Below are 20,520 nucleotides of genomic sequence, written 5' to 3'. Positions count from 1 at the left end.
GATCCAACAACCTTCTGATTACCAGCCCGACTCCCTCACCGCTCAGCCATCTGACTCCCCTGACTGATCTGATCTGACTAGTTTACATGCCTACTCGTACAGTAGGTGTTTTCGCTATCTAGCTGTTCTTGCATTCCTTGCAAATCAGCGTTAATAAAAAGCAGATGAGCTAGAGTCAATCTAACATTGACTAGACGGGCATGGCTGATGTTTGTCTATATCATAGCATAGAAGATCCCTGTGCAGTTCGACCCTCGACAAGTTTGCGGGAACCATTTCACCAAGGACAGTTTTAAAAACCTGGGACAATGTAAAGCAGGATTTGCTATGAAGCTGTTTCTGAAAAGAGGTGCATTCCGACCTTACGTTCAACACAACCGCAAGCTGTAGTATGATTTTGTTGGTAACAGTTATTAGCAATGCTAACGTATCCTGTATCTAGCACCTGCCTTTCTCCAGTTCTTTCAAATAGATCATCTAGACAGGCGTTAGCAATAGGCCAGACTACTATTCGTTTTCTGGCGATGAGCGTACGGTCGGAACAGCACATCTTTTTAGGTTCAGTTTCTTAACAAATCCTGCTTGAAATTGTCCAAGGTTGACAAAACTGTCTTGGGTGAAATGTTCAGAGCAAATGTATAATTGCATGTTGAACTTCGCCGGGATCTTCTTATAGGCAAACAACAACCATGCCTGTCGAATGTTTGGATCCTTGGGAAGACTATAAGTGTTACCCTTCCCTGTACAGCCTGGAACACAGCATTTATGACCGTGGTCAATTTTCAATATCCTTGTTATTGCTTAGAAGTAGCCTACAGAGCAGCACGCAGCTAAACTAGCATCGGAGATCTACGCTACCTCGGACTGGGCAGGAACACCAGTGAGAGGGCTGTTCTGGATGTACATTTTGGGGTGTGACAAAGATACAGACCAGAGCCAAAAAGGGCGGTCCCCCGTCCTACGTCACTCCGGTGGCTTTGTTGAAAAGCTAGCGTTTTACAGCCAATTGTTTTCATTTTGAGATTTGCATAGGACTTCAATGGACTTTGATATTCACTGTATGTTCATTTTACCCACCGAACTGTCGTTATTGTCCTCTCACAGTTTGAAAATCTTATAAGGTTAAAAAAAATCGTTAAGTGTGTCCCCAGCATAAGTTGATCAATTGTCCCTTTAGTCCATTAACATTAACGAGCTAATTGAGAACAGCAAATATCGGTTCGTCAACGACTGATCCGCATCTAAATCATGTGGTTAATTTCAATCAGGCTAAACTCATCAGGGCAAGTGCACGTGCACGTCCTGCTTCAAAAGGCAGGAAAGGTTGATCACCATACAGTGATTTTCTAACGGTATGATGGCGGAAAAAACGAAAAAGAGAGCGGTGATATTCTCACCATCCGAGCAAACTATTATTATGAGTCTCTACGAAGACAATAAGCATATTATCATGGCTAGGTCAAACACCGCCACCGCTGCCAGAGCAAGACAGGCAGCTTGGGGAAAAAAATGTAATATTTGTATTTTTTTTTGTAAAATGTATAGGCTCATCTTAAGTGCTTTATTACCCCAATCAATCAGATCACATTTCTTTAAATGTGCCTGCTGGCAGTACGCTTAATGGAAATTAATCATCGAATGAGATCTTGCTAGCGAAAATAATGATATCAACTCTTTCAGAATAAGTATAAAAACAAGCTTGTGAGGCACTTGTGAGGATAAATGTAGGCCTACAGAAAGCACTTATATCATGTACTATATATGTGTATATGCATGTAGGCCTATGTGTAAATCCCTCTTAGATTTAATTGACTGGGACATGGCCAGGTAGGGAATATGATGAATTGATTCATCACCTGGTTGAGCGCCAATAGCCTACATTTTTCTTACAGCAACACATGCTGCGGCTTTGCCAATGTTTTCTGCATTGCCTAAAAAAATATACCTGACACAAAAAACATCAAGGCTAGGCAGAGAGTCTGAAGCGCAGTAAAAGTTTCAAGTAGCTTTATTGTCAATTTCTTCACGTCACATAATAAGGAATCGATATGACGTTTCCCACTCTCCCACAGTGAATCATAAAAAGCACAGGCACAACAGATAAGACAAGACATTTCTTAAAACATAGCGTTACATATTCACATACAGCAGCATAAGCTCATAAAGCTTGCTGCGACGTGTGATATTTGCAATGTACGGCCCGAGAAGGTCTTGCAAATAAATGAGTCCTTGTCGGCTGAATCGATATCGCTCAAACAAGAACTCATACGTGTGAAATAAAGGATCTTGGCGATTGCGAAGAACTCTATTGGTATGGAAAGCTAATCGAACTAGAATAGTTCAAGTTCAAGTCTTTTATTTGTCAGGTACACAGAACAACACAAGGTTAGACTGGGCACTGAAATTCTTAAGACAAGACAACGCAAGCACCTGGCATAACATAACATATAAGTACACGGAACACAATTTACATCAATGCTGAGCTTAAATAAGTGAAACTTTCTAAATATACAGAGAGCAATAAATATCGACCATACTAACCCTAATACTAAAACTTCCTAAATTACAGATAACAATAGATAGTACACTATACTAACCCTAATGCACAAAAAACCTGTTTCAATCCTATAACCTATTCTAACCAAAGTAAGTACAGTACAATAGTGCAAATTTGCAGATCAGTGACTATGTCAATGACCATACAGGAGCCTGTTGGCGAGGTACAGTAGTGCAAGTTACTGATAGAGCAACCAGTAGCTGAAAGTGACACTGTATAAGTGACTAGTGTGCAGAAAAACAATGTCCATATCAGTGTCCATTCAGAAGCCTGATGGCCCTTGGGTAGAAACTGTTGTCCAGTCTGCGTGTGCGCGACCGGATGCTGCGGTAACGCCTGCCAGAAGGCAACGTGGGTTAAGAGACTGAAGGATGGGTGGGAACAGTCTCTTAGAATCCTGCCGGCTTTCCTTAGGCAACATGTGTGGTAGGTGTCCTATAGGGCTGGGAGCTTCCTGCCGATGATGAACTCAGCAGAACGGACCACACTTCGTAGGGCCTTGCGTTCCCGGTCTGTGCAGCTCCCATACCACACTGTAATACAACCAGTCAGAATGCTCTCTATAGTGCATCTGTAAAAGTTGGTGAGGATGACTGAGTCCATACCAAACTTCTTCAGTCTCCTAAGGAAGAAGAGGCGCTTACGGGCCGCTTTGACCACCTTGTCCGTGTGAACAGACCAGGTGAGGTCATTGCTGATGTTCACCCCGCATGCTCCACACCGCCCAGACTGCGTCCACCAGGAGTGTCATGGTGGCGGAACCTTGAGGTGTGCTAGCCGTAGACCATCAAGGTCACACAACTGCAATAGACAGACACATGAGTTCAATTCCATGAACCCCAGTGTTCATTTGCAACATGTCACTTTTCATTTTTTATGAGCTTGTAGCCTATAGTTTTCTTTTAAAGACTGCTAGCAGGTGTAAGTTTGCAACCATGATTGGAGCTATGCAACTCCCATTAGTGACTTTGTTACAACTAAGGTGACCAGAAGAATGACCCTGAAAAGGAGGGGCGGGGGGCATTACTATGAAATAAAGACTATAACATTAGTCATTTTAGTAAGTTAACTTTTGTGATTTGAATACAAATTCAATAGCTACTTCAATACAAGTGCACTGATTTTCTGTTGTCTTTGGTGAGACAAGTTTAGTCAAAAGATAAAGAAAGAAAGATAAGAAAATAAGACAGTACCATTCCCCAAACTATTTCAATTGTAATAGAAATTCAAATATATGATTTGGTCAACTAAGCAGCGGTTTATCATCCGCACAGAAAGTGCCCGGTAGAACTAGCATTATTCTTGTGCCATTGCACAGGCATGATGCTCTAAAGCCCCTTTCCCCCTACTACTCATGTCAATCATATCAATGCGACAGGGCTTATAGAAGGCATGATATTGGTCTTTGCGGCTCTTAGTGGCAAAGTGGAGTTCTGAACTCCACGTAATTCAGGCTGAGTTTAGTTATCTTCCAGTACTTCCAGCCTAAACTATCGCATGCAAAAAGCACAAAGCTAGGAGCAGCGTTAGCACTGTAGCAGTAGCAGCAGCAGCGTTCGCTCCTGTAACAAATGGCAGACAACACTCCCAAAAGAAGCGAGCAGCTGACTGAGTTCAACAAAATAGAAACTGTCTTCAATATTAAGGTAAATCTGTGGTTGCTTAAGTATCTGAAGTATCTTTAAGTGAGATTTAAATATTATGGAACAGGATATCATAGTAGGCTATGAGACAACATGTCTTAAATGTAGGCTATTTTATTTTCCAGAAGTCAAATGTTGGAGATGTTTATATAGCTACAGCAGTATAGTTTGTGAGTGAATAAAACTCCCTCACAATTTAAGTTGTGTTCCATCTGAACTTCTTATATGGACATTACATCCGGTTAGGCCTATTTGAAGTTTTTAAGTACACCCTTTTAATATTTTGTTTTTTAAATATAATTTATTGGGGTAACATTTTAACAGATTAAATAGTTTGCGATTAATCGCGATTAATCATGTGAAATGTGATTAATCGCGAATAAATATTTTAATCGCTTGACAGCCCTACACAAAATACAAATGGTCAAAAAGATACAAATTGTGTATTGTAGTGCAAATTGCAATGTGTTTAAAGACATTAAAGTAATTTAAAGTCAGTGTGAACCCTTGGCCCTTGTTGAAGAGGCCAACAACGGATGATTGTCGTTGACAAATCTCAGATTTGATTGTAGGTTTTGCATGTTCAACATGGATTAAAGGTCGATAGTGGAATGAACGAGTACTTATGTCCTTTCGATTTCTTACAGGGTGAGTCGTTTTTGCCCATAACACGCTAGCATTCTGCTAATGAATGCTGATTGTGATTAGTGAAGTACTAATTACAACTAGAGATCCCGCTTGATGGCATCCGAAGCGGAACCAGAATGTCAGAGCATTAGCAACATTAGCAACAATATTAACAATCCAAAACTCCCTACATTTACATGTATTCATTTAGCAGACGCTTTTATCAAAAGCGACTTCCAAGAGAGAGCTTTACAAAGTGCATAGGTCACTGATAATAACAACAAGATAGCCCCAAAGCATTGCGGGTAGCCAAAACAAGAAGCACACATTGTGAATAACCAAAGAATAAGTGCCAAAGGGAAGAACCATAAGAGCATGTAGTTAAGCAAGTTACAATTAAACAACATGAATCTGTAAGTGCAAGTGTACCTGTAGAAAAGCAAGCAACAGTAAAATAAATAAATAAGATTAACTAAAATAGAATATTTTGCAGCGAATACAACTGTTTAAATCAGTTACCACTAACCAACAAGAGCAAAAAGTCTCTAAGCAAGAGTCATTGTGATCCTTGAGGAAACTAGCATTGGGTTCAGCAAACCATTCCTAAGTACCGTTGTACTCCCGGAACAAGTGTGTCTTGAGCCTTCTCTTGAAGGTGGAGAGACAGTCTGTGTCTCTGATGGAGGTGGGAAGTTGATTCCACCACTGGAGGACCGGGCAGGAGAAGCGCTTGTGTTGGGCGGTCTTGAACGGTGGGACCGCCAAGCGGTTGTCTGAAGAAGACCGTAGGTGGCTGGTGGGGGTGTAAGGCTGCTGGAGAGACTTGATGTAGTCGTGTGCAGTCCCGTTCGGAAGGTCAGTACCAGGGTCTTGAATCTGATGTGGGCCGTGATGGGTAGCCAGTGGAGGGAAATGAGGAGCGGGGTAACGTGGGGGCGTCTGGGTAGATTGTAGACCAGGCGTGCCGCTGTGTTCTGAATTCTCTGAAGAGGGCGGGTTGCGCATGCTGGGAGACCGGCGAGCAGCGAGTTGCAGTAGTCCAACTTGGGGAGGACAAGTGCTTGGACAAGCAGCTGGGTGGAGTGCTCAGACAGGTATCTCCTGATCTTCCGGATGTTGTAGAGGGTGAATCTACACGACTGGGAGACCACAGCAATGTGGGCCATGAGGGAGAGCTTGTCATCCATGGTAACCCCAAGGTTCCTGGCAGGATGAAGGGGTCACCGTCGCAGATCCCAGGGTGATAGAGAGGTCGTGGGAGATGGATGGTTTGGCCGGGATGATGAGAAGTTCTGTTTTGGCGAGGTTCAGTTGGAGGTGGTGCTCGGTCAACCAGGCGGAGATGTCTGCGAGGCAGGCCTCAATCCTAGCTGAGATCCTCGGATCGGTCGGGGGGAACGACAGGTACAGCTGCCTGTCGTCAGCGTAGCAGTGGTAGGAGAAGCCATGGGAGGTGATGATTGGTCCAAGTGAGGTGGTGTACAGAGGGAAGAGGAGGGGTCCAAGGACGGAGCCCTGTGGGACACCAGTGGAGAGCTGGCGAGGGTCTGACAGTTTGCCTCCCCAGGAGACCTGGTAGGATCTTCCCGATAGGGAGGATGAGATCCACTAGAGTGCAGTGCCAGTGATGCCCATCTCAGAAAGTCTGTAGAGCAGGATCTGGTGGTTAACCGTATCAAACGCTGCAGAAAAGGTCCAGCAGAATGATGACGGATGACCTCGAAGTCACTCTGGCAGACTGGAGGGCAGTAGTGACTGAATGGAGGGCAGTCTCTGTGGAGTGGCCGGTCTTGAAGCCCGATTGGTTGGGGTCAAGCAGGTTGTTCTGAGAGAGAAAGTTAGACAGTTGGTTAGATACAGCACGTTCAATTGTTTTAGAAATTGTTTCAGCATGTGTATTTACAGTGACCAGACGTCCTCTTTTACCCAGACATGTCCTCTTTTCGAGACCTAAAAAATGCGTCTGGCAGGGATTCCAAAATTGTCCTAGATTTTGCCTTGTGGGATATTTGTGTTTCTCTGGGTCTTTCACAAACTAGTTATTACACTCTTACAAGTTTATTACAGGTATTACGTTCCACTTTCTCCAGCGAGCTCTGACTAGAGAGAACTGTCCTTGGTTGACCGCCTTTTCATTGTTGCCAGATGCACGATAATTATCCTCCAAATACGATCATTTTGAGCCTTTGGTACGATACTTTTACGCCATTTCCAATCTGGCAAAACTGAGCACCTTTCCGCCTTTGTTATCATTATTGCTTTAATATGAGGAGGACTGAAAAGTGTCTTAATTTTCTTATTTTAACATGTGGCCATATAAAGACTGTTATTATTATTTAGAATGTGTTATTTATCATTATTGCTTTAATATGGACAAAACATTAAAGACATGAAACAACCACTGAAAGCCACAGAAGCATGGACTAAATGCCACAAAAAAGACACGTTAGCACTTTGCTATTTTGTGAAGGTTCATTTCATTTGTGACATTTGTATGCATTCTCATGGTGCGACATGCAATACACTACCACCCCCCCCCCCCCCCCCCCCCCCCCCCCCCCCCCCCCCCTCGCCTAAGTGTCCTCTTTTTCACAAACCCAAATCAGGTCACCCTCGTGTATTGACAGAGAGCCTAACCTGTCAGCTGTGTTGTTGATGCCTCAAGAGAAAAAAGAAAGTGACCAGGGGGGGTATTCAAGGTAGCGGGTTTAGTGAAAACTTTGGTTTGTTTAACCCTGAAAAGAGGCTTACTCCAAGGATTCCGTTCCAGAAAGAGAGGTAATGAAACCTTTTGGTAAGTTTCCATGGTAACTTTCCAGCTCGCTAGCAGGTTTTCCATGATGAACTCTGCGTTTGTCAAAACACTACACACAATGTTCAGTTGTTGCACACACTTCTCAAGTAAAGTCTCAAAGCATCAACCTACAACACGCAACTACTCAAATCTCTTAACCATCAGGTCTGGTGAGCAATTTGCGATCAGGACTGCAGTATAAAAAGGGCCTTGAGCCTCTATTTTGTTTTGTGAAAAATTGAGAACTTAGAACATATCAACAACCAGAGAAGGAGAGGAGTAAGAGTGAGAGGAGGAAGAGGAGGACAAGGAAAAAGACAAGGAAATAGACAAGGAAGAGGACAAGGAAGAGGATGACAAGGAGGAGGAGGAGGAAGAGGACAAGAAGAAGTAGGTGGAGGAGAAAGAAAAAGGAGAACGGTGATCTCTAATGAGATTTGGGCCACCGTGGTTGACCATGGTTTGAGCATGAGGGAGGCTGGCCAGAGGGTCCAACCAAATCTCAGCCGCTTCACAGTTGCTGCCATCATTAGAAACTTTAGAATGGAGAACAGGTATTAATTATATTTGCCTTGTGTACTGAAATATTGCATATTTACATTATATATAAATACTCCTTGAGTATTTATTGTTTTGATATGTGTAATGTGATGGTCTGTAGTTTGGATACATAAAGTGTTCACCTTGAGTGTGAATGTTGTCCAGTTAGATCCCTATCTAACCTGTCCATTGGATAATTCTGTGACAAGATATAATATTATCCAAGTCGCGCAGCTAGCAGGCGCTACAGGTGTAATCTGAAGCGCCGGTAATGTCTGTAGTATTAGGATATCGATTACAGCATCTGAATGCTGTGCGTTGGGTACACAAGTTGCTTTGAATTAATATGATAAATCAATACAACCTAATAAGACTTTATTCTTGATTTGTATTTATTGGAAATGCTGTTCTTTTACAGAGAAGTTATATTAATAAAAGTCATATTTACCTGCTAAGAACAGCCTGTAATGTGATATTACAGATATATCTCGAACATTTGGTTCTGGAACATTACAATTATTTTACGGTTAATTGATGTTAATGAAAAAACATTTTTACTGCCTTGGTCGACTTTTTAGATGTAGAATATGCTGTAAAACTGTAAAATTATGAACTTTGTGACATGACGTGAAGACATGGTTGCCCCTCGACTATGCGGTCTGTACCGGGCGACATTCTCACTCAAATTTCAAGACTTTTGTAACCCAAATAAAAATTCTGATTCGACAGATCAATAGGTAATTGCTTTTCTTTTTTCTTAAAGGCTGTCCTCCTCGACCTTTTTGGTCTTTTTAAATCTAACTATTTGTATAATCCGTATTGTCCTTTTGCCATTTAAAATGCTATCCTTTCCCGGTTTTCTGCAAACACATGCGCGCGCATCCCGATTGTTTACAAACAAATAATTGGTCTATATATTCAGTTTTTACTATGTTGAGTTTCGTTTCCGAAACTCTTAACACAGTTAGCACAACATCCGTCTGTGTTGGCTATACAATTAACACATTTCTTGTTGCTTTGACACAAAATGCATAGAGTTAACACAAATTTTAAATGCTCAACCAAGACCAAAACAATTGATTTTTACGGACCAATTTACCAATGCTTTAACACTGTGTCAGAACAGATAACTCAATGTTCAAAACCTAATTTATTGGGAGATCAAGAATCCACAGAACAATGCTTCACAATTCCTTTTATATCCAAGAACAACTACAATCACACCACAATATTGACCCTTATTTATCAACATAACTAGCAAAGCTACAGTAAGTTACACAATAATGTTTAAGAGCCATCAAGTTGAGACTCCATCCAGTAACTCCATATTTTACCATATGAGAGGTGGGGGCAGGTTGATAGCCTAAAAAGATCAGCCTTTTTTTTCTGCCCTAAGTACACCATCTCTTGGTCAATATAGAAATTTGGAAAAATTCAACAATTAATATTCATATAGGTTATTGTTCCTACATTAACATCACCTGTGACCATGCATCCTCCTGTTGCTGGTGTTCCAGTAAATCTTTTTTACGATTAGCCAGAATCAGAAAGGGATTTATTCGCCATGAAATTTTGCACAGACAAGGAATTTGCTTTGGCAGGAAGGTGCATACAATAAACATATAGGAATCTTAAATTTAGATATATGGTCTAACTATACTAAGGATACATTAACTAATAATACTAAGTGGAATACAATTAAAAATATAGCTGCAAGCATCGATGCGGGTTCCTCCTCAAAATGGCAAAATATTATAAAAATGTACAATGTAGAAGCAAAACGATTTCATGTTTGGCCAACAACAATAGGCTGAATGGGGATTTGAACTCATGAGCGTAAGGTTACAAGTCAGTCTCTCTATCCTCTCTGCTACACACCAACTGTTGGGAACCATGAGTGATGTCTGAGAAGCCTTGTGCAGTTGTCCCACGTTGGCAACAAATCAAACTAAACCTACTATATTCAACCGTGTTGGTTAAACAGTACTAACTAGTTCATTCACTGTGTTAATGAAATGCACTCCACGGCTAAAAGCTAGCTAACTATGGAGGATTATAGGGGCCAAAACTAAATAAATACTTGGATAAATAAATAATTATATAACACAAAGCTTAAATAAATGACACAAAATATATAAATGTTACATGTATTTGTATGTATATATATATGTTTACGTTTTCATGTGTTTACATTTATGTATTTATACTTACATTTATTCATTTATACTTACATTTATTCATTTATACTTACATTTATTTATTTATACTTACATTTATGTATTTATACTTACATTTATCCATGGTGAAACTTCCTGCAGCAAAATAAATCTCTCGTCCCCCCGTCACAAAGTCAGGGGGCGGGTCAAAGCCTCTGATTGGTGGTTCAACTTGAATCGACTGCTTTTGACTATTCCAAGGTGGCAGCACCTTGTGCGGATTCAATGAATGAAATATTGAATGCTACAGTGGTCGAAATGTTGGCGGAAGCTGAAGAGATGGAGGCACCTGCCAGTTCACTTTTTTTTTACATCATATTGAGATCTTCGCTGAAATTATAGGAATGATATTGGCCCTAACTGACACAGACATCAATGAAAATGTGTTCACGATCCTCAGCGAGATGATACAGCATAGGGGTGGGCATATCGATCTTAAGACCGACAGTGGCCGGGTTGGGAAACCCGGCAACTATCGATACCAACGTTGGTATCAATAGCCTGATTGATAGCTTGATAAGATCGATACTTAAGTTTCATTCCACACTGAGTACACAACTCCCTTTACATCATAGTGGTTGTGCAAACACCATCTAACTTCGCTCAAACTCACTTTGCCCCTCCACTGCTTTTCTAAGCCCAAAGTATCGGTATTGGCAATACTGGCCCTGTATTTTCTCCTTGGTATCGGATCTATACCACATCGTGCAGTGTCGCACACCCCTAGCAGCTGTAGAGTGAGGCGATAGAGGATCCCTCTAGCTTGAAGAGAGCTTGATCGACTGGTTGAGCCTGCCTGGTGTGTAAAACTGTTCATTCACCAATCAGAGGCTTTGACCCGCCCCCTGACTTGGTGACGGGGGGACGACAGATTTATTTTGCTGCAGGAAGTTTCACCGTGGATAAATGTAAGTATAAATAAATAAATGTAAGTATAAATAAATAAATGTAAGTATAAATGAATAAATGTAAGTATAAATGAATAAATGTAAACACATGAAAACGTAAACATATATATATATACACACAAATACATGTAACATTTTTATATTTTGTGTCATTTATTTAAGCTTTGTGTTATATAATTATTTATTTATCCAAGTATTTATTTATTTAGTTTTGGCCCCTATAATCCTCCATAGCTAACGCTATACACGAGTCATTAACTTAATCATGCAAGCCCGGGTAACGAAACAAATGAGACCCATTCCCTTTCAACTACAATACCTCTGCTGTTAAGACCGTTTAAGAAATGTTGCAACAAGCTACAGTCTGAATCACGGATATAACTCTATGACATAAGTTACAATCAGGGGGTAAATCGGGGTTTGATCGGGGGGCTCTGTGGTTTCTGGGTTTCGATGGCACATGTGTATGCAAAGCCTACTAAACAGGTCTCCTACTCAGTTTAATGACAAACGCAGACTACCTAACTCACTACCCTTCGAATACATTTGTATAGTACTACTATTTGCCTCTTTCAATTATATCTTTAACATATGAAACGTTGAAATTGTATCATCTTGCGGAAAAAACATGAAAAACTGAACCTAACAACAGCTAGGCTAGGCTAGGCTAGCTCATAACGTTCAGTTCTCGTTTGGCCAAACAACGGTTAGGGTCTACTGAAATTATTACCAAACTTAACTTTACGCCAGTAGCCTAACAACCTCATTCACTGTTGACTATATATATATATAATATATTTAAGTTGTATGCATAATTTGTGATGACTTACTTTGATTTAGTAGTTGCTTCACTTAGATGCTTGTTTGCCTTCGTACCTCGTGGCAGAAAATAACCGGAAATGACCAGGCTTTACACCTGTTTTTAGGTCACTTAATAAAGAATGTCTATGATTAAATTATTATGTCTATGGATTTAATGGCCAGACATAGTAAAACAACAAAACTTTATTATTCATCAAATGCATACATTACATTTTTCTTTGGCATGTGGCAGCACAGTAAGAAAAAAGGCAGTAAACACATAACTGACAGCACACAAGCCTATAATACCAACAGTAGACTACATAGTAAATGGCAAACCAAAAGGGTAGACAAGCAACAAGTGAAACCAACGATCAATTGTGTTGACTTTCTATAGAGCAAATTATGACTTTTATAGTTGTTAATTACGAAAGGCAATTCACCTTTATATTAACTATCAAATAAACAATTAAACTAAACATTTAAGTAAATTGCATACCTTTGAAAAGACTGACTTATTGTCTGTTCTAAACAATACATTTTAATCTTTCCATCAATCAAGCTGTTGTAGTGAATATATATAATTAGTGACTTTCTAGAAAGTTTCTGAGAAAACTGTAGCCTTGTGTTTTGATACTTTGTGCTAATAATACCTCGAGGTTTTTGTGTCGACTGAACTGTAAAATGGTGAACTTATGAACATGACGCGACCAAAACATGGCTGCCGCCTAAGCCTATGCGGTCTCCCTGGCGCATAGGCTTATTACAAAGACTTTCTCGACCCAAATCAAAATTCTGAGTCGACAGGTCTGTGGGGAATCGCTTGTTCTCCTAAAAGCTGCCCTCCTCCACCTTCTTGAGGAATTCGCCGAGATGCTACATGATTCACTAGCTAATTACACAGGGAGAAAAGCTAGCTACTTTTCGAGTTCGGTTTTCCATCTCTTCAAACTCACGATTTAAAGGTCTCAAAGTGCTCAAACCTTCACCATAATTCAAGGGTAGTGTACTTTCACAAACCCAATCATTGATTCTAGCTTAAAATGTGTAAAAATAGGACTTACCGAACGTGGCTGCCTCCAGCACGGCTATGAGGCAATTCCAGTTGAAAACAACAATGGCCGCCGAAAAAGAATTTATATTCGTAACGGCGAGCTGCGATTGGAAGCGAAATGAGGGTGACGGTGGGGCTTGGTCAGCACACCATTTCCAGAAAGGCTGTGTGTTATGGAAAGCCAAAAGGGTCATATGTACGCGTAATTTTAACGCGTATTTTTGATTGGACACCCGTTTAGGAAGCTCCTGTAGCTGTTTCATAAGCGGCTGCAGCCGTAAATGTGCAGGCGAAAGTTACACATGAATGTAGCATTAGTTAAGGCTTGCAGGCGTTAAATAAACACCTGTATATTTACACGTGCATTTGGAGACGTTAAATAAACACGTGTATATTTACACGTGCAATTGAAGGCGTTAAATAAACACGTGTATATTTACACGTGCATTTGCAGGCGTTAAATAAACGTGTGTATATTTACACGTGCAATTGCAGGCGTTAAATAAACGCGTGCATATTTACACGTGCAATTGCAGGCGTTAAATAAACGCCTGAACGCCACATGCAAATCACTGCCCACAATTTCCCTAGCTCCTCCTGCAGTTAGCTGGGCTTGTGTGATTGGATTCCTCCCTGTATTTTCAAGTACCATGGATCCTCCCCACTGGAGAAGTGGCCGATTCAAAACAAGTTTAGCCCAGCACAGTCAGAAGTTTAAGATGGCAAGAAGGAACTTCCTACGAAACTGCAAGCAGACCCTAAATGACTGCACTCGGCTTTTGTTATCCGATAACGCTGGACACGACGACCTTCAGTCCACGTTGACAAGGTACAGTTTTTTTCGAAATCATTATTTGTGATGAATCATTATTATCGTAATCTTCACCGGCTAGCTAGGCTAACATGGGGTTTTACTTGCTCACTGGCTTTGCGGGTAGCTTTTGTATGTTTGTTTTTAGCAAATGGTTGCTACTGTGATATTCCTGCCTTGCTAGCTAGCCAGTAACTGACTAGTCTATACTGTTGGATAAAGACTAGCTATTTGCGTTTTGTTTTTATCCGTGAAAGCTACCATGTTAAGGCTGGACAGTTCATATCCAACTATATATCCACTAGTTATGTAGCTAGCAAAACGAGTTAGCCTCCGGTGCTGCAAACTCTTGAGATTCGTCTTTTATTGTTACTTAAAGTCGATTAGTCAATCTAGTTTGTATTTTGAGGCAAACTCGCTGCTGAAGGCAAACAAGCTTAACCTTGGTAAGGCTGGCTGGCGTTAGCTTTTTCTTTTATCTTAAAACGAAACTTATCCTATTTCATTCAAGCCTGTGTTGTTACCAGACCACCACAGGGTGCAATGCTACCACAACTTTTAGCTTCTAATATTACTGGTATTTCTCCCTTTAGGTTATTTTCAGTTGTTAGACGATTTATTATGGAGACTATTTGTTCACGTTCTTATTCCAGATACACATGGTCGATAAATTATTACTGGTTTGGATACAACAACAACAAATCTAGCCTTGTCTACTTTAACACCAGTCTTCTTTCAGGATGGAAACAATGCAGCGAAGCCTAGAGTGGGCAAGGGGTACGCTCTCGAATGTTGCTTCAGCAGACGGCCTGATAGCTTAAGTGTCCGAGTTCATCGAGGAGATTCGCACCTATGGTCGGCATGCACAACAAGGTGAGAGCCTTTTCAGTGGGGTTGGGTGCTTACAGCTCAGCTAGTCCTTTGAGCTGTTTCACACATCGTTCTCTTGCAGTTGCCATTGTTCAGTATTTTTTGTGTCCATTGGTGTTAAATTCCAGTGGTGTTTAACAGTGCGTGCCTGGAGCGTGTGCAAGTTACAGTCTCTTAAATGTTCTAAGCACATCATTGTATTATTGTTGTAGCCAGTTCCGGTTACCAGGCTCCATTGACTTGGACTGGAGCAATGGGGGCTCCTCATTATCACATCACCGGAGAGTAGCTGAGGGGTCTGATGATGGATGGAAGATATTCTCCACGTGTTCCACTACACTCAAAACCATATCTGAGGTCAGTTGTGCTTGGGGTTGAATGCTATGAAATGCAAAGCTTTTAAATGCACCACCTCCAGCTGAACCTTCACCTCCAGCTGAACCTTGCCAAAACGGAACTTCTCATCATCCCGGCCAAACCCTCCATCTCCCATGACTTCTCAATCACCCTGGGATCTGCGACGGTGACCCCCTCATCCTCTGCCAGGAACCTTGGGGTTACCATGGATGACGAGCTCTCCCTCACGGCCCACATTGCTGCGGTCTCCCGGTCGTGTAGATTCACCCTCTACAACATCCGGAAGATCAGGAGATACCTGTCTGAGCACTCCACCCAGCTGCTTGTCCAAGCACTTGTCCTCTCCAAGTTGGACTACTGCAACTCGCTGCTCGCCGGTCTCCCATCATGCGCAACCCGCCCTCTTCAGAGAATTCAGAACGCAGCGGCCCGTCTGGTCTACAATCTACCCAGATGCTCCCACGTTACCCCGCTCCTCATCTCCCTCCACTGGCTACCCATAACGGCCCGCATCAGATTCAAGACCCTGGTACTGACCTTCCGAGCAGTGAACGGGACTGCGCCCGACTACATCAAGTCTCTTCTGCAGCCTTACACCCCCACCCGCCACCTACGGTCTTCTTCAGACAACCGCCTGGTGGTCCCACCTCTCAAGACCGCCCGGTCCCAGCACAAGCTCTTCTCCTGCCTGGCACCCCAGTGGTGGAATCAACTCCCCACCTCCATCAGAGACACGGACTGTCTCTCCACCTTCAAGAGAAGGCTCAAGACGCACTTGTTCCGGGAGTACAATGGTACTTAGGAATGGTTTGCTGAACCCAACGCTAGTTTCCTCAAGGTTCACAATGACTCTTGCTTAGACTGTTGCTCTTGTTGGTTAGTGGTAGCTGATTTAAACTGTTGTATTCTTTTTTTTTTAGTTAATCCTATTTTTATTGCTTTCCTACAGGTACACCTGCACTTAGAGATTAATGTTGTGTAATTTTAACTTGTTTAACTACATGGTCTTATGGTTTCTTCCCTTTAGCACTATTTTTTGGTTGTTCACAATATGTACTTCTTGTTTTTGACTACCCGCAATGCTGTGGGGCTATCTTGTTGTTATTATCAGTGACCTATGCACTTTGTGAAGCTCTCTCTTGGAAGTCGCTTTGGATAAAAGCGTCTGCTAAATGAATAAATGTAATGTAAATGTAAATGTAGGGACCGGGTGAAAATTACCCATACAATTTTGAAAAATGATGACATTCATAATATTTGTATGACTATAAAACCTCAAACAAACAGCAGAGCATTCCAACAATGTCTGACCTACTTCCACACCCTTTACTTTTTCAATAAAACTTTTTAAATGATAGAAAATCGCTAATCTCTGAAAATAGCATGACATCCTTGCAAATCTCAAAAAAATCTCAATATCTTTTCCAGACTTGGGTCAAAAAATCTCAAATATACACCCGATTATTCTAATAGTGTCTGGCCTACTTCCACACCCTTTAGTTTTTTAATAAAACCTTTTAAAAATGATAGAAAATCGCTTATCTTTGAAAATAGCATGAAATCTTCACTAATCTCAATAACTTTTCCAGACTTGTGTCAAAAAAATTTCAAATACACAGCAAATTATTCTAATAGTGTCTGGCCTACTTCCACACCCTTTACCTTTTCAAAAATGCTTTTTTTTAAATGATAGAAAATCGCTAGTCTCTGAAAATAGCATGAAATCATTGATAATCTCAATAACTTTTTCAAACTTGTTTCAAAAAATCTCAAATATACACCAGATTATTCTAATAGTGTCTGGCCTACTTCCACACCCTTTACTTTTTCAATAATGTTTTTAAAAAAAATGATAGAAAATCGCTAATCTCTGACAATAGCATGAAATCATTGATTATCTCAATAACTTTTTCAAACTTGTTTCAAAAAATCTCGAATATACACCTGATTATTATAATAGTATCTGGCCTACTTCCACACCCTTTACTTTTTCAATAATGTTTTTAAAAAAATGATAGAAAATTGCTAATCTCTGAAAATAGCATGAAATCATTGATAATCTCAATAACTTTTTCAAACTTGTTTAAAAAAATCTAGAATATACACCTAATTATTCTAATAGTGTCTGGCCTACTTCCACACCCTTAACTTTTTCAATGAAACATTAAAAAAATGATAGAAAATCGCTAATCTCTGAAAATAGCATGAAATCCTTGCTAATCTCAATAATATTTCCAGACTTGGGTCAAAAAATCTCAAATATACACCAGATTATTCTAATAGTGTCTGGCCTACTTCCACACCCTTTACTTTTTCAATAATGTTTTTTTAAAAATGATGGAAAATCGCTAATCTCTGACAATAGCATGAAATCATTGATAATCTCAATAACCTTTTCAAACTTGTTTCAAAAAATCTCGAATATACACCCGATTATTCTAATAGTGTCTGGCCTACTTCCACACCCTTTAGTTTTTTAATAAAACCTTTTAAAAATGATAGAAAATCGCTTATCTTTGAAAATAGCATGAAATCTTCACTAATCTCAATAACTTTTCCAGACTTGTGTCAAAAAAATCTCAAATACACAGCAAATTATTCTAATAGTGTCTGGCCTACTTCCACACCCTTTACCTTTTCAAAAATGCTTTTTTTTAAATGATAGAAAATCGCTAGTCTCTGAAAATAGCATGAAATCATTGATAATCTCAATAACTTTTTCAAACTTGTTTCAAAAAATCTCAAATATAAACCAGATTATTCTAATAGTGTCTGGCCTACTTCCACACCCTTTACTTTTTCAATAATGTTTAAAAACAAATGATAGAAAATCGCTAATCTCTGACAATAGCATGAAATCATTGATAATCTCAATAACTTTTTCAAACTTGTTTCAAAAAATCTCGAATATACACCTGATTATTATAATAGTATCTGGCCTACTTCCACACCCTTTACTTTTTCAATAATGTTTTTAAAAAAATGATAGAAAATTGCTAATCTCTGACAATAGCATGAAATCATTGATAATCTCAATAACTTTTTCAAACTTGTTTAAAAAAATCTCGAATATACACCTGATTATTATAATAGTATCTGGCCTACTTCCACACCCTTTACTTTTTCAATGAAACATTAAAAAAATGATAGAAAATCGCTAATCTCTGAAAATAGCATGAAATCCTTGCTAATCTCAATAATATTTCCAGACTTGGATAAAAAAATCTCAAATATACACCAGATTATTCTAATAGTGTCTGGCCTACTTCCACACCCTTTACTTTTTCAATAATGTTTTTAAAAAAATGATAGAAAATCGCTAATCTCTGACAATAGCATGAAATCATTGATAATCTCAATAACTTTTTCATACTTGTTTAAAAAAATCTCGAATATACACCTGATCATTATAATAGTGTCTGGCCTACATCCACACCTTTTACTTTTTCAATAATGTTTAAAAAAAAATGATAGAAAATCGCTAATCTCTGAAAATAGCATGAAATCATTGATAATCTCAATAACTTTTTCAAACTTGTTTAAAAAAATCTAGAATATACACGTAATTATTCTAATAGTGTCTGGCCTACTTCCACACCCTTAACTTTTTCAATGAAACATTAAAAAAATTATAGAAAATCGCTAATCTCTGAAAATAGCATGAAATCCTTGCTAATCTCAATAATATTTCCAGACTTGGGTCAAAAAATCTCAAATATACACCAGATTATTCTAATAGTGTCTGGCCTACTTCCACACCCTTTACTTTTTCAATAATGTTTTTTTTAAAATGATGGAAAATCGCTAATCTCTGACAATAGCATGAAATCATTGATAATCTCAATAACCTTTTCAAACTTGTTTCAAAAAATCTCGAATATACACCCGATTATTCTAATAGTGTCTGGCCTACTTCCACACCCTTTAGTTTTTTAATAAAACCTTTTAAAAATGATAGAAAATCGCTTATCTTTGAAAATAGCATGAAATCTTCACTAATCTCAATAACTTTTACAGACTTGTGTCAAAAAAATCTCAAATACACAGCAAATTATTCTAATAGTGTCTGGCCTACTTCCACACCCTTTACCTTTTCAAAAATGCTTTTTTTTAAATGATAGAAAATCGCTAGTCTCTGAAAATAGCATGAAATCATTGATAATCTCAATAACTTTTTCAAACTTGTTTCAAAAAATCTCAAATATAAACCAGATTATTCTAATAGTGTCTGGCCTACTTCCACACCCTTTACTTTTTCAATAATGTTTAAAAACAAATGATAGAAAATCGCTAATCTCTGACAATAGCATGAAATCATTGATAATCTCAATAACTTTTTCAAACTTGTTTCAAAAAATCTCGAATATACACCTGATTATTATAATAGTATCTGGCCTACTTCCACACCCTTTACTTTTTCAATAATGTTTTTAAAAAAATGATAGAAAATTGCTAATCTCTGACAATAGCATGAAATCATTGATAATCTCAATAACTTTTTCAAACTTGTTTAAAAAAATCTCGAATATACACCTGATTATTATAATAGTATCTGGCCTACTTCCACACCCTTTACTTTTTCAATGAAACATTAAAAAAATGATAGAAAATCGCTAATCTCTGAAAATAGCATGAAATCCTTGCTAATCTCAATAATATTTCCAGACTTGGATAAAAAAATCTCAAATATACACCAGATTATTCTAATAGTGTCTGGCCTACTTCCACACCCTTTACTTTTTCAATAATGTTTTTAAAAAAATGATAGAAAATCGCTAATCTCTGACAATAGCATGAAATCATTGATAATCTCAATAACTTTTTCATACTTGTTTAAAAAAATCTCGAATATACACCTGATCATTATAATAGTGTCTGGCCTACATCCACACCTTTTACTTTTTCAATAATGTTTAAAAAAAAATGATAGAAAATCGCTAATCTCTGAAAATAGCATGAAATCATTGATAATCTCAATAACTTTTTCAAACTTGTTTAAAAAAATCTAGAATATACACGTAATTATTCTAATAGTGTCTGGCCTACTTCCACACCCTTTACTTTTTCAATGAAACATTAAAAAAAATGATAGAAAATCGCTAATCTCTGAAAATAGCATGAAATCCTTGCTAATCTCAATAATATTTCCAGACTTGGGTCAAAAAATCTCAAATATACACCAGATTATTCTAATAGTGTCTGGCCTACTTCCACACCCTTTACTTTTTCAATAATGTTTTTTAAAAAATGATAGAAAATCGCTAATCTCTGACAATAGCATGAAATCATTGATAATCTCGATAACTTTTTCAAACTTGTTTCAAAAAATCTCGAATATACAC

General features: G+C 39.0%; 1 long non-coding RNA gene across 1 annotated transcript; it reads left to right on the top strand.

Moving 5' to 3' along the window:
• Positions 1–13,822: 13,822 nt before the first annotated feature.
• Positions 13,823–15,197, top strand: LOC124465528. Its single transcript, XR_006955839.1, has 3 exons — positions 13,823–13,969; positions 14,691–14,824; positions 15,034–15,197. It is a non-coding gene; the product is annotated as an uncharacterized LOC124465528 (long non-coding RNA).
• Positions 15,198–20,520: the final 5,323 nt, after the last annotated feature.

The sequence above is a fragment of the Hypomesus transpacificus genome, unplaced genomic scaffold (assembly GCF_021917145.1).
Source record: "Hypomesus transpacificus isolate Combined female unplaced genomic scaffold, fHypTra1 scaffold_52, whole genome shotgun sequence".
NCBI lineage: Eukaryota > Metazoa > Chordata > Actinopteri > Osmeriformes > Osmeridae > Hypomesus > Hypomesus transpacificus.
The sequence above is the reverse complement of the archived record's forward strand: the minus strand, read 5'-3'. Positions and strand labels throughout refer to the sequence as shown.